Source organism: Equus caballus, chromosome 28 (genome assembly GCF_041296265.1).
Source record: "Equus caballus isolate H_3958 breed thoroughbred chromosome 28, TB-T2T, whole genome shotgun sequence".
Taxonomy (NCBI): Eukaryota; Metazoa; Chordata; class Mammalia; order Perissodactyla; family Equidae; genus Equus; species Equus caballus.
The window spans coordinates 36,188,916-36,202,493 of record NC_091711.1 but is presented as its reverse complement, the minus strand read 5'-3'; the positions used below and the strand labels follow the sequence as shown (position 1 = coordinate 36,202,493).

Here is a 13,578-nt window from a genome sequence, read left to right as displayed (position 1 = left end):
GCATCTGGCTTCCCTCAGAGCGAGTAATCTCAGAGAGACCAAGGCAGAAGCCACAATGTCTTTTATAATCTAGCCTCAGAAGTCACATAGCATCACTTCTGTCATATTCTATTGATCAAAAATCAACCCAAGTGCACCAATACCAATAGACAGAGATCATTGGAGGCCATCTGGGAGGCTGGCTACCATGGAGGGTCTGACAATAATGATGGTGATGACTTAGATGCGGAAGAGAGCATCATCAAGTTTCATCCTTGGATGCTAGCCATTGTCCAAATCGTTATAAAAAGGTTGAATAAAGTTTCTTCCAATAGGTGGCAGTACTTGTCCACATCCTGACTTTCATTCAGTACATAAACGTGCTGATCACCTACTTTGTGCCAGATAATATCCTAGGTGCTGAGAACCCAAAGACTGAAAAGATGTGTTCCTAACCCTGCAGAGCTTATAGTTGAGTGAATCAACTCTTGTCGTAGAACGTAAAATGTGTCTTGTTTGCGACAGAGATAAGAGCAGTCCTGGGGATTGGGTTAGCTACAGAAGAGTTGCTGTGCCAATAGAGTTCTTTCGTGGCAAGCAATATGGGATTGAAGAAGGGTGGCAGGACCAGGGTGGCTCATGGTGGCCAGAGCGAAGGATAGAGTGGACACATCTCAGATAAAGAAGAGCCTTGGTCTAAGCAAAGGATTGGGGACACATTCTAGGTAAGCTTCCAGGAATGAAGCTCGGAACTACACTGAAGAACTGGCCTGATGAGGAAACTACCATGACTGGGATTGCTGCTGCCACCCCACCTCACCCTGGAGAAAACTGCTGTCACCACTGCCAGAAACCACTGGGGAATGGCTGCCACCTTCAAATGCCACATGATTTTGCAGCCTCTTCCACCAAGAAAATGCCAAGCTTCCAAAAAAGCCTTTTTCCTCACCTTTCTCACTTCTAAATCAAAGGCTCATGGGGATGATCTGGTTGAGGGAGACCCATGCCTGAGTCCTGGCTGCAAATATGACTGGAATTTGGGGTCCAAACTCCTTCCTTAGGGAGGCAAGACTTATAATATTGGAATTTCCCCAAAAATAGGCAGCTGTACAAAAGATGATAGGAAGCCATGAGTCTGACAGGTGTATACCACAAGGGGCATGGGTCAGATCTGAAGTGTAAATCTCTCACTGGTAGAGTGTGGGGGATGTATTAGATCAGGGTTTCTCAACCTTGGCACTGTTGAATTTGGGGCCTCTTAAGTCTTTGTTGTGGAGGACTATCCTGTACCTTGTAGGATGTTTAGCAGCATCCCTGGTCTCTGTCCACAAAATGCCAGTGGGACTCCCCTCCCCCATTTATGAGAACCAAAGATGCCGCTAAGCTTTTCCAAATATCTCCTAGGATGCAAAATTGCTTTGAGAACTGATGGATTAGAGACCAGCTCAGGAGGCTCTTTTGGTAACTGAGAGAAGAAAGGAATTAGTGGAATGATAGTGAGAATGAAGACAATGGAATGGGCAGGGACAATGTTACAGAAGTAAAAATAATAGAACTTGGAGAATGATTGTGTTTCAAGGCTGCATTAGTTAGGATATAGCTTCCGCTGCTCTAAGAGAGATCTGAAGTAACAGTGACCTAAACAAGATATAAGTTTATTTCTCTCTGAAATGGTATTTGCAGAGGAAGCAGTGCAAGGCTGATATGGTGGCCGTCTTTGGATACCATCTACCACAGTCCACCTCTTAGCCTCTTAGTCCTATGTAAACCTGGATAAGTTACTATCTATAAAGATGAAAACAGTGACAAGAATATATCAGACAGGTATTTTGTAAAGATTCAGTGAGATAATACCTTTTGTTCTGTTTTTTGTTTTAAACCACTAAGTTTGTGGTAATTTGTTACAGCAACAATAAAAAACTAATCTACCTGGGATCCTTGTCTCAATTCTTTGCCCAATAGAGTGTAACCACTGGGATGGCAGAAGTAGTCCAACCACAGGAGTGCAGGAGGGTCCTGGAAGAGAACCAGAGCATTCTCAAGGACCGCCAAGAATTAAAGTGAGGATCCTCCAAAACTTCAAAGGTCTGTGAGAATATTACGTATCCCTTCTCTCAACTATCTCCCTCCTTGAGAATTTTTTTTCTTTTTTTCAGGATGTCACCTTAATGTCAGCAAGAAACAGGCACTGCAACTTTTCAAAAGTTTGGCAATTTAAATTGCTTTTCTCTTAATGGGCCATTTCATAGCATACAACAAAGGGATGGTGTCACTCTACTGTGCGACTCCATTCATTGGCTCTCTTGGGGCTTTTCTTAATAAGCTTTTCGTTTTAGAACAGTTTTAGATTTATGGAATTATTATGAAGAGAGATCCATATACCTCATTCCTGTTTTCCCTATTAGTAACAGATTAGTAAGGTACATTTCTCACACTTAATGAACCAATATTGATACATTTTTATTAAGTAAAGCCCGTACTTTATTCAGATTGCCTCAGTTTTTTCCTAATGTTCTTTTTCTTTTCCAGGATCCCATCCAGGACACCACGTTACACTCACGTCTCCTTAGGCTCCACTTGGTTGTGACAGTTCCTTAGACTTTCCTTGCTTCTTTACGACCTAGACAGTTTGAGGATTACTGGTCAGGTATTTTGTAGAATGTCCCTCCATTGGGATTTTCTCGTGATTAGACGGAAGTGATGTGCTCACGGGAGAAGGCCCACTGAGGTAAAGCCCTGTTCCCATCACATCACATCCTATCAGCAGTACCTACTATCAATATGACTTCTCGCTGTTGGCATGAACCTGATCACTCGGCTTCTCCACCGTGAAATTCTTCTCTTTTTTCTCCTTTTCACACTACGTACACTTTGGAAGAAAATCACTATGTGTAGCCCAGACTTAAGGAGTGGAAGTTACACTGCACCTCTTAAAGGTGGAGTATTTACATAAATTCTTTTAATATTTTCTGTTCAGGAGATTTGTCTATTTTCTATTTATTCAATCATTTGTATCAGTATGGATATATCTATTTTATACTTTGGCTTATAATCCAATACTACTTCATTTTGTTTAATTTGCTCCCGTTCTTCCAGCTGTGGCCGTTGGGAGATCTTTCAGTCGTCTCCTGTATCCATTTCACATCATTGTGGATTTTTGTCCCTTTGTTCCCTTTTGTTCTGTCTTTGAGCACTTTCTTACTTTATGGCCCTACAAGATGCTCCAGGATCACTTTGTCTATACCATGTCCCAACCCTGGAATCAGCCATTTTTCCAAGGAGCCTTGTTTCTTTTTAGTGGAGAATGGTTTTAGAAATCAAGATCTGGGGGCTAGGTATGCTCACTGCTACTGAGGTGGTGTTGCTTCCAGGCCTTCTCAGCTGACAGAGTGAGGAGATGTCTGTGTGCATATACTATTTCTATATGTAACCATCTGTATCTGTGTTAAGCTAAGCATGACTCCATTCTGATGTTTCCAGCTCTAATCCATTACCACATGGATCATTCTGGCCTCTTCCCTCACTTATCTGTAACCTTCCAATCCAACTGTGACAAACCTGGCTGCCACCATCCACCATCCATTTATTTACCTAGTTGTTTAATTCCGGTATACATGTATAGTGGTTTCAGAATTCTTAACACATAACCCTGCGGGAAACAACATTATCAACTAGAGTACAGCGCTTAAACAAGTTCCTGTTGCCTTTAGTCTTACAAATTCCAGTCATTTCCAAAGTTCTACAGGTCAGCACCTTATTCCCCCATCCCCTTCAGCAAGGTTGTTTCATATATTTGTAATACATTGAGATTATTTTGTCACATTCTGCATTCCATCCTGGATCCCCCAATCTCCTAAGTGATTTTTTTAAATTTACATACATCAAGGTTTGCTCTTTGAGCTGTAAAGTTCTGTGTTTTTTGACAAATGCTTAATGTCTTATTTCAACATTATAGCATCGTACAGAATAGTTTCACCAACCTGAAAAATCCCATGCGTCACCCTCCTCCACAACCAGTCCCCAACCCCTGGCGATCACTGATCTCTCTACCAGCTCTTTAGTTTTGCCTTTTCCAGAATGTCATATAATTGGAATCATACAGTGTGTAGCATTTTCTGGCTTCATGACTAGCTTGTTTCACTTAGCAATATCCATTTAAGATTAATCCCGGTCTTTTTGTGGCCTCATAGCTCATTTCTTTTTAATGCTGAATTGCATTCCACTGTAGGGCTGGACCACAGTTTATTCACCTCTTGAAGGTCATCTTGGTTGCTTCTAGTTTGGGGCAATTATGAATAAAGCTGCTATAATGTTTGTGCAGATTTTTATGTGGACCTAAGTTTTCAAATCAGTTCTATAAACACCTAGGAACTCTATTCCTGGGTCATATGGTAAGACTAGGTTTAGTTTTATAAGAAACTGCCAAACCGTTTCCCAAAGAGGCTGTACCATTCCATGTTCCCATCAATAATGGATGAGAGTTCCTCTTGCTCTGCATCCTCACCCTCAGTTTGTATTGTCAGGTTGTTTTTTTTTTTTAATTTTAGCCATTCTAATAGGTGTGTCGTTGTATCTCATTGTTTGAATTTGAATTCCTAATGACAGTGCTGCACATCTTTTCTTATGCTTATTTACCATATGTCTGTTCAGATCTTTTGCTCACTTTTTAATTGTGCTATTTTCTTATTGCTGAGTTTCCTTTAGTTTTCTGGGTAAAAATAAAATTTCTGTGCATGACAAAAACCCTTCATAATCTAGTGGGAAACCACTTTCTTCAGTCTGCCCAGTGACGCCTACAGACTACTCACACTGCACTATTCCAAAATCCTCTCCCCCTCCCCATTACATCCTTTCCCCCCAGCTGGTTTGTGTGCCTCTGTGCTTTTGCACATGCTGATCCTTCCACCTGAAATACCTTTCCTTCCCTTCTTCCAGGCAGAGTGTGTTGCTCCTTCCTTTTGCTCCAAGAGCACTTGGAACAACTTTTCAGTGTTATCCATCATCTCACAGTGCGATTATTTGTACACCAGGCTTTCTCCAGTCCTAGGTTATGAGTTTCTCAAGGGGAAAGGCAGGTCTTACCCATCTTCAACACCCCTCAACCCCCACTTCCAATGTGAAGGCTGGTTAAGCAAGATTTAAGATGATATGAATATATTCATGCTTGTCTCTGAGTTCTTAATATATCTGTTTGGAAAAGTAAGACCCTCGTTCTGTCTCTACCAGAGAAAGTCTCTGACAGAGGAAGTTGGGTTGACCTTTGTTGGGGTGTTTTCTTACAATTCCAATTCATTTTCCTGAATCTTGAACTTGAAACTACATACCAATAGTTCTCATATGTTAACGTGTCTCAGAATCACCTGGAGGGCTTTTTAAAACACAAATTGCTGAGTTCCGACTCCAGAGTTTCTAATTTAGCCGGTCTGGAGGGGGACTTGAGAATTTACACTTCTGATGATCTCCAGGTGACGCTGCTGTGAAACCACTCTTTGAGAACTTCTGGTCTATACCATGTGGTCTTGCTCTAGTTGTTTTGGGTATTTTTTTTTAACACCTTTTAAAAGACTTTGAGTGTCTGTGCTTGGTGAGAAATGGAAATGAGCCTTAAAAAATGCTATGAGTTGAAATTAAAACCATGCAAGTTAGAAAAAGAATCTTCAGCAGTTGTTGAAATGCTTAAAACCCTATCTGCGGACCAAATGAAAGTTTCTGGAACCCACTGAGAGAAATAAATAAAAATATTATTCTTGGAAAGCAAACTAGAAAGAGGCCTACGGGAGACAGGGATGTAGTGGGGAGGGGGGGATGGTAAGGATTTTCTCAGTTTGATGTGTAAACCGGTATTGTTTGAATCTTTTACCAAGAGAATGTATTCACATATTTATTGGGTAATTAAGAAAAATATTCCTAGGAATATTCGAATCTGCTCCTGAAGAAGAACGCCATTTTCTACTGTAAGGGCTGGATAGGATGCTTTACTATACCTACTTTATTTATGTGGTTCTCGACTGAGGCCTGCTAAGGGACATTTGGCATAGATTGGAGACGTTTTTGTCACAAGTGGGGCAGAAAAGAGTGGTGCTACTAATATCTAGTAGGTAGAGGCCAGGAATGCTGTTAAACATCCTACAATGCACAGGACAGCCCCCACATCAAAGAACTACGTAGCCCAAAATGTCAGGAGCACCAATGTGGAGAAATCCTTGTCTGTTTGAATTGGGCTCACACCAGTGATTCCCAGACGTTCCAGAGTTGTGTCACATGATCTTGTTTGCTTGGTTCCACAATATGTCTCATGTCTTATAAAAAGTTATATGTATGTACATTTAAAATTTAGCGTGAATTTAAATTCATTTTTAACTTTAATTCCCTTTTAGATAACTCATAATATGTGGAGGTAAGTGGGTTTGTATATTTTTGAAAACCAAGAGGCAGTCATTGCCATAAACCATTCCCGCATTTGACTGGTGGATGCAGCCATGGTCTGAGTCAGTCACTACACAGAAACGTCATCACACAGAACTCAGGAGAGTGTGGCCTGGGACGGAGTGGGAGGGGCGGGGGAGCTGCTGCCAGGTGATAAGATGATTCTGCCAGACCTCTCCCAGCCCTTGCCGAGTAACTGTAGGGTCACTCATCTCTCTCAAGAGCCACACAAACTCCAGGCAGCTTCCTCTGGTGGGGAATAAACTAGGGATTTCAAACATACACATATATCTGTGTTACTTACACAGATTCAATTAGCAGCTTGGAAAACCAGATGGGTTGCCTAGCAACAGCATCCTTCTCTCTCCTCACCTTCTGCATCCCCTGGGCTGTGGGTTGCCCTTTAGTGACCTTCCTAAAAAGACAGCTTAGCATAGTGGTCAAGAGGATGGACTCCTGGAAGCAGAACACCTGGGTCCTGAATCCTGGCTCCATGACTTACTGGCTCTGACCCCTAAGCTTAGGCAATCACTTCCCCTCCTAGTTCCCTCATCTATAAAATGGAGATGGTATTAGTACCTCATACCGTCTTGGTGTGGATTTAATGAGTTAATATATGGATAGCACCCAAAGCATAACAAACATTTCAATATTTGTTAGCTCTTATTTCTCTCTACCTCTTATATCTGTCTCAGGGTTTCCTTTTCACCAGATTTCACAAACACAAAATGCTGGAGGGAGATAAGGAATCAGAGCTCAAAGTGTGTTTTGCCGTAAAACTGCCTTATCTGGCTCATCCCCCCATATACCCATGATCCCTGTCCCCTCCTGCTTTTGTTTCCCACAAAGAATAACATAATTTGTCTTCCAAGTTCCAAAAGAAGTCTGGATTCAGATAGCTTCTTTCTGTATGGGAATAGCCCAGACACTCTAGAAACTAAGAACTGGGGTCTCAGTTCCTTCCCACTGTATCTGGACATCTTTCTTTAATGAACAATTATTCTACCTAGTTAATTACAATTTTTCTTTTTGGAGTTTTAATTAAAGGTGCCCCTTGATCTGCAGAGACTAATACACTGTCAGTCATTAGTAAGTGAAACAATTAATCTTGCATTCTAGATTGCCATCGTGGGTAGGCTGGATTAGCAGGTGTTCCCAGCAAATCTTGAGTTAAATCTGGAAAACTAAAATAAATAGTGAAACTGGATATGGTGCTGCTGGCTTTTGTCATTGTTGTTGTTAATGACGAATTTGGCAAATTTGCCCTAAAATGTTTCCCTGAACAGAAAGGAAGCCCAATGAGCTGATTTCTAAGGCCCCTTCCAAATGAGATAAAACAGACTAGCCACACTCTCTTCTTAGATCTTTGTTTCCTAAACTCCAATTATTTGAGCCCCTTTTTCCAAAGTTTTTCCACGTCCCACATGAGCTGTACTATTATTTACTTTTTTTCCCGTAAATCAACCTACTTCTTAAAATGTTTATAAATTTATTTAAAAGGGGAAGCTATATTAAGAGAAAATTTTGTATTAATTTCCAAGTAGAAGGTAACTGTAAAAAAATAAATGCCATGAAAGCTAAATTTTGTATACTTCTTAAAAATAAACGTTATTTGAAATAGCTTGTAAATTATTAATTTGAAATAAAAACAAAGGAAATACAATAGCGCATCTAATTTTCGACGGTATGGAAAACTTAATATGTGCTAACTCATTTATTTTAATTTTCATAATGACTCATCAAAGTAAATGTGGTCTCTGCTTTTACAGATGATGGCTCTGAAACCTCGAGGAGGGAGTAAATTTCCCAAGGTCCCAGAGTTGTGGTGGGCAGAGCAGGGCCAGTGAGACCTGCTCAAGGACTGCTCCAGGAGGCAAGAGCCCTCCAGGACTGCAGGACAGGTCCCCACGTTTCACATTCTCTGTCCTCATCATTCATCCATGCCAGCCCCCCTGAGAACTCTGCCCAGACCCTGGGCCAACAGTCCTGGAATACGCAGCAATGGCTCTGGGGTTTTCAACAAGATATGATTAGACTTTCAGGTCTCTTGTGACAAAAAGAAAAATTAGTTGTTTGCATCAGGAAAGATACTGTTGTTTTACAGTTTCAGCTTCCTTCTAAATCTAGCAGGTCCTAAGCAGCTGGCTAATGGATGTGAGATGCAAATAAAAGACTGTGCAAGATCTGAATCTTTCTGACAAGAGAAAAGAATTGGGGCCAGGAATGAAGGTGGGGAGCAGGGGAGGAGGAAGAGCTGAGAAGCTGCTCTGGGAAGAAGAGATAAGAGGAAAGCTAGGACCTGACACAGACTGAGAGAGAGAGAGGGAGGAAACTGATGCTGCCGTCTAGGGAAAACCCTGAGGAAAAGACAGACATACTTAGAGGTACTTTGTAAATTTTTCCCGTGTCGTGTGTGATGTTATTCATCTTCTTCTGTGTCTAGTCCTGTATTTTATTCCTAATACTCTAAAAATAATCACAATGTGACTTCAAGTGTTTACCTGTGTAGCATCTGAAATTGTTCCGCATCCCTCCAGTAGCCCATGCACCATGGGAAACAGCCTCAGAGGATCTCATCCACTTCCGTGGCTTTAATTCCGCCTCTAGGATAACGATTTGGAAATTTGTATTTCCTAGCCAACCTCTCCCCAAACTCCACCACCCACCTGATATCACCATTTGGACGTCTAATACCATCATTTTTGCCAGCATTTGCTGGCAAATACAGTCATGTTGCATTTTTACAACATTCCAGACTCACTGGCCCACCTTTGCTGGCCCATTCCATCCAATGCTTTGCCTGCCTGGCCTCTAATGCTTTGATCTCTGTTCAGATATCACCTCCTCAGAGAAGCCTTCCTGGATCATCCTAACAAAGTAAGCACACCACCCTCAGTTACAATCACCCTACCGATTACAAGTCCACCCCACCAAATTCAGTCCCTTTTTTCCTTCACAGCACGTGTCATAGTCCTTACATTTTTGTTTCTTTTGTTGTCTGCTTGTTTATTTTATATCTCCAGCTGCTAGAACATAAGCTCCATGTGGACAGGGATTCTGTCTCTTTTGCTGAAGAGGACTTGCACATGGTAGGTACCTAATAAATATTTGTTGATTTAATGAATGGATTCCTCTATGATGACTGACAATAAATGATTCTATGAGGAGAGTGTCTGCAGGCTGATATCACCATTGATATGGCCAAATCCTAATGAATATGATTTCCCAGCACTTTACACGGTTATTTTGTTTTTTTGGGTTTTTTTGTTTTTTGGGGTTTTTTAGTGAGGAAGGTTGGCCTGAGCTAACATGTGTTGCCATGCTCCTCTTTTTGTTTGAGGAAGGTTGTCCCTGAGCTAACATCTGTGCCCCTCTTCCTCTATTTTGTATATGGGACACCGCCACAGCATGGCTTGATGAACAGTGTGTAGGTCCGTGTCTGGGATCTGAACCTGCAAACCCCAGGCCACTGAAACAGAGCATGCAAACCTAACCACTACACCACTGGGCCGGCCCCCACTTTACAGTTTTAAGAGCATATTCTTGTACATTATTGCTATGGCCTGATTGTTTGTGTCCCCTCACAATTCATATGCTGAAATCCTAACCCCTAAAGGTGATGGTATTAGTAGGTGGGACCTTTGGGAGATACTTAAGTCATGAGGGTGGAACCCTCATGAATGGGATTAGTGCCCTATAAAAGAAGCTCCAGAGAGATCCCTTGCTCTTTCCATCATGTAAGGACACAGCCGGAAGGCACTGGCTATAAACCAGGAAGAGGGTCCTAACCCAAATGTGACCATGCTGGCACCTTGATCTTGGACTTCCCAGCCTCCAGGACTGTGAGTGATACATTTCTGTTGTTTATAAGCTATGCGGCTTAGCTTATAAGCTTAGCTTAGCTGAGACTCACCTGTGATATTTTATTATAGCAGCACAAACAGACTAAGATAATTATCAACATTTTTCTTTCACCAGAACCTATCGGGGTAGAGACTATTTTTAGCCCCATTTTACCCCTAAGGAAACAAGTTAAACAGGTACATGTATCTCAAGCTACACTGGCTGAGAACACTGAGAAGCTATCAGAAGTGCGGACGATGCCAAGTGCACAAGCCTGGTTCTCTTACTAGGGCGACCAGTCTTCCTAGTTTTCCCAGGACTGCCTGGTGTTTAGTACTGAAAACCCTGCATCCTGGGAAAACCAGGACGGTTGTTCACCCTATCTTACCCAGAAAATTGTAAATAAGACATAAGACACCTCGTGCAATCAGATCCCTGGCCATCTAAAATGCAATGACTAAAACATGGGGCATGGGAGCAGGGATGGGGGTCAGAATCTAAAGATGTCAAGTTATGTAATAGTTGACGAACCCACCCAACTCACATCAAAGGAATGCCGGATCAGGAAGCGACTGATAACCTTCTGAAAATGAGCAAACGCTTAGAGATGCTATCTGTGGTCCTACCCTGAAAGAGAAAGATGGTAACTAGGTCAGCCTGCTTATCAAGCCTCGTGCTTTCAGACTGAATTGGATCCACCAAAAGTCCGAAAGGTATTCTGGGCAGTAGTAGAGCCATCCACTGCAGGCACCCTGACTAGTAGAAGCCAGCTGATTATCTCAGAAAGGAAAATTCTTCCTCTCCCAATTCAATGCAATTTGACACCTTTTTCAACACGTGGGAATTCTTGACTGAATCTTTCTGGTAAAGTAGCCATAACCATTTCACAAGTGTGTCAGTGTGTGTGTGTGTGTATCTATGTTGCAAGGAGGTAATTATTGCATAGGTGGCATTGTCTGCTCATCTAGGTACAGACTGTAGTGTTCATTCATGCCATTGGGTAATTGAAGTGAAGCAATTATGTCCCACCTTTTGAAAGAGGCATAAAAAAAAATCCACCTCTAGATGATTCAGACTTAATTATCTTGTCCTTACAGCAGCTGAGTTCACAGCTCAAGTGGAGAACACATCGACTTCAAAGTCGGAGGGAATAGAAGGTGCTCCCCAGCTGTGGACGCTTCCTCTGCTTGAGGTAAGAATCATGAACAAATGTCAAGTCTCTGCCGGTGCTGGATCTCCCAAGGGGAATTACCGTCCCGCTGGACACCTTGAACATCAGCTGTCGCATATCCTGAGTTGTTATTATCTGGGTTTTGTTTGTTTGGTTGTTTTTTAAGTCATGCTCACTCAGGCTTTTTAGGCAAGAGGTTTAGTGAAGACTGTGAACAACTCTAAGAAAAACGAGAGAGTTAGTTTGGACTATATGTTGAGTTTTGCATCATTCAGCAATATTAAGAGGGTCACTCGATAGTCTGGACCTGTTTTTGCTTCCCCTTCTGTAGGGAACCCAGCACAGTGGCAGAAAATGCTCACTTGTCTCTCAACCAGGGTGGTTAGGACTAAGGAGCTGCTGTGGTCTCTATTCTTTGGAGCCCCATCCTAAACCGTTTCAGTGACCTAGATCCTGCCAGAGCAAATGACCCTCCCACTTGCCTGAACTGTTTAGGTTGTCTTTGTTAAGCGTGAAGTTTTGGGAGGAAAGACTTGGCGTGAATTTTCAAGGTCCTTGTCATTAGAGATCTTGCTATAAAATCAGATGTGTGAGCTGAATCCCTTGAAATATTCTTCTAATTCTGCCCATATATGCCTGTTGATTTTGACTCCACATACACTTGTCTTAACCATTATGTTGGCATATTCTTATACTCTAGGCTTCTCTTAGCCTGTTGAACTTAATTTTTCAACCTTTGCCTCTGTTTTGAAGGCTACATTTCATTCACTCCTCACCCCTTTAATCAATTCTTCCGGAGTCTGTCAATGTTCTCCTCCATGAGTAGTAATGATGAGTAGATCTGTGAATCTCAGGAATTAAATTGTGCTAGAGTTTTCCCGTTTCTGGTCGCCAGAATGACTCAGGCAAGGGCCATTTAATTTCGAAGTGTTATTCTGTCCATATATTGGTATAGAAATGTAATGACTTCTGAGGCTTTGAATCTTGGAAAGAAGCCATTCCTCAGATGTGACAAAATAGGTAACTTGCTGGCAGGGTTTTTAAATCTTCTTGGATCCCTTTTTTTAACAGGCAACTCACCCTGCCCTTACTTGTCAGCCAAATTACTTAACCTTTTAGGAGTCATCTTGCTTGACAAGATTTCTTTCCTCCTCTGCCCATAAAGTATCATCCTAACCAAACAATTCAACTTAGAGTGACATACAATCCATCCCTTTATAGCCCAGTGATTTCATTCACTCATAAAATTTCTAGAGGAAAAATATGTTTTTCTATGTGCAATTTTGAGTTCCTGGACTTCCATCAAAGTAGAGAGCACTTCAGAAACTTCCTTTAACCAAGAAGGGAACACGGGTTTTTGCTGCTAGAAGGGAATTTGAAACTCCAGGGGCCGGCTCCATGGCCGAGTGGTTAAGTTCGCGCGCTCCGCTGCGGTGGCCCAAGGTTCGGATCCTGGGCGCGGACGTGGCGCCGCTCGTCAGGCCACGTTGAGGCGGCGTCCCACATCCCACAACTAGAAGGACCTGCAACTAAGATAAACAACTGTGTACGGGGTGGTGGGGGGGCGGGTGGAGGGGTTGGGGAGATAAAGCAGGAAAAAAAAAAAAAAGAAACTCCATTTGTGCCCAAGAAAATACAAAGGGATTTGCACCTTGATGCTTGAGAAATTCCAGATGCTTCATGAATTTCTCCACATAGAACATGACATGAAGCAACTGCTGTCTGAAATTCCCAGATGAAAATGAAAAATCTAGAACTTATCAAGTCATTAAAGGGAAAAAATTCATGAGCACTGGAATTAAGAGCCGGAAGGACAAGGTTTGATTCCCAGGTCCCTGACTTACAATGTGATCTTGGACAGGTCATTCACACGCTAAGCCTCTGTCCACATGTCTGAAACAGGGGTATGATAAGAGTAACATCTACCTCGAAGATTCTTGTGAGTTTTGTAAATAGTAAATAAATACACATTCATTATTTTAGAATCTGGTAAGCCAGTCAGTTTGTCAGTTAGCAAGTACTTATTAAGGTCCTACTATGTGCCAGGCAGAGATATAATTTTTACCTTAATTTGCATACAGTCTAATGGGTCTAGACTTTTTGGTGGAACATTCTTTCACATTGCTTTCCACTGCTATGAAAATGTTTTCCTCTTTTTA

General features: G+C 41.9%; 1 protein-coding gene across 13 annotated transcripts in view; it reads left to right on the top strand.

Moving 5' to 3' along the window:
* Positions 1-13,578, top strand: part of BPIFC (BPI fold containing family C) — a 53,155-nt gene that overhangs the window by 884 nt on the left and 38,693 nt on the right. For 2 of the 13 annotated variants that reach the window (XM_070254123.1, XM_070254121.1), the window contains exons 2-8: positions 1,942-2,064; positions 2,509-2,707; positions 8,175-8,789; positions 9,240-9,282; positions 9,429-9,494; positions 10,148-10,247; positions 11,346-11,440. The gene's annotated coding sequence lies outside the window, so the exon portion shown is untranslated. Of the gene's footprint in view, positions 1-1,941; positions 2,065-2,508; positions 2,916-8,174; positions 9,283-9,428; positions 9,495-10,147; positions 10,248-11,345; positions 11,441-13,578 lie in introns of all 13 variants that reach the window. The other 11 variants (XM_070254125.1, XM_023631616.2, XM_070254122.1 and 8 more) reach the window with 10 other exon arrangements.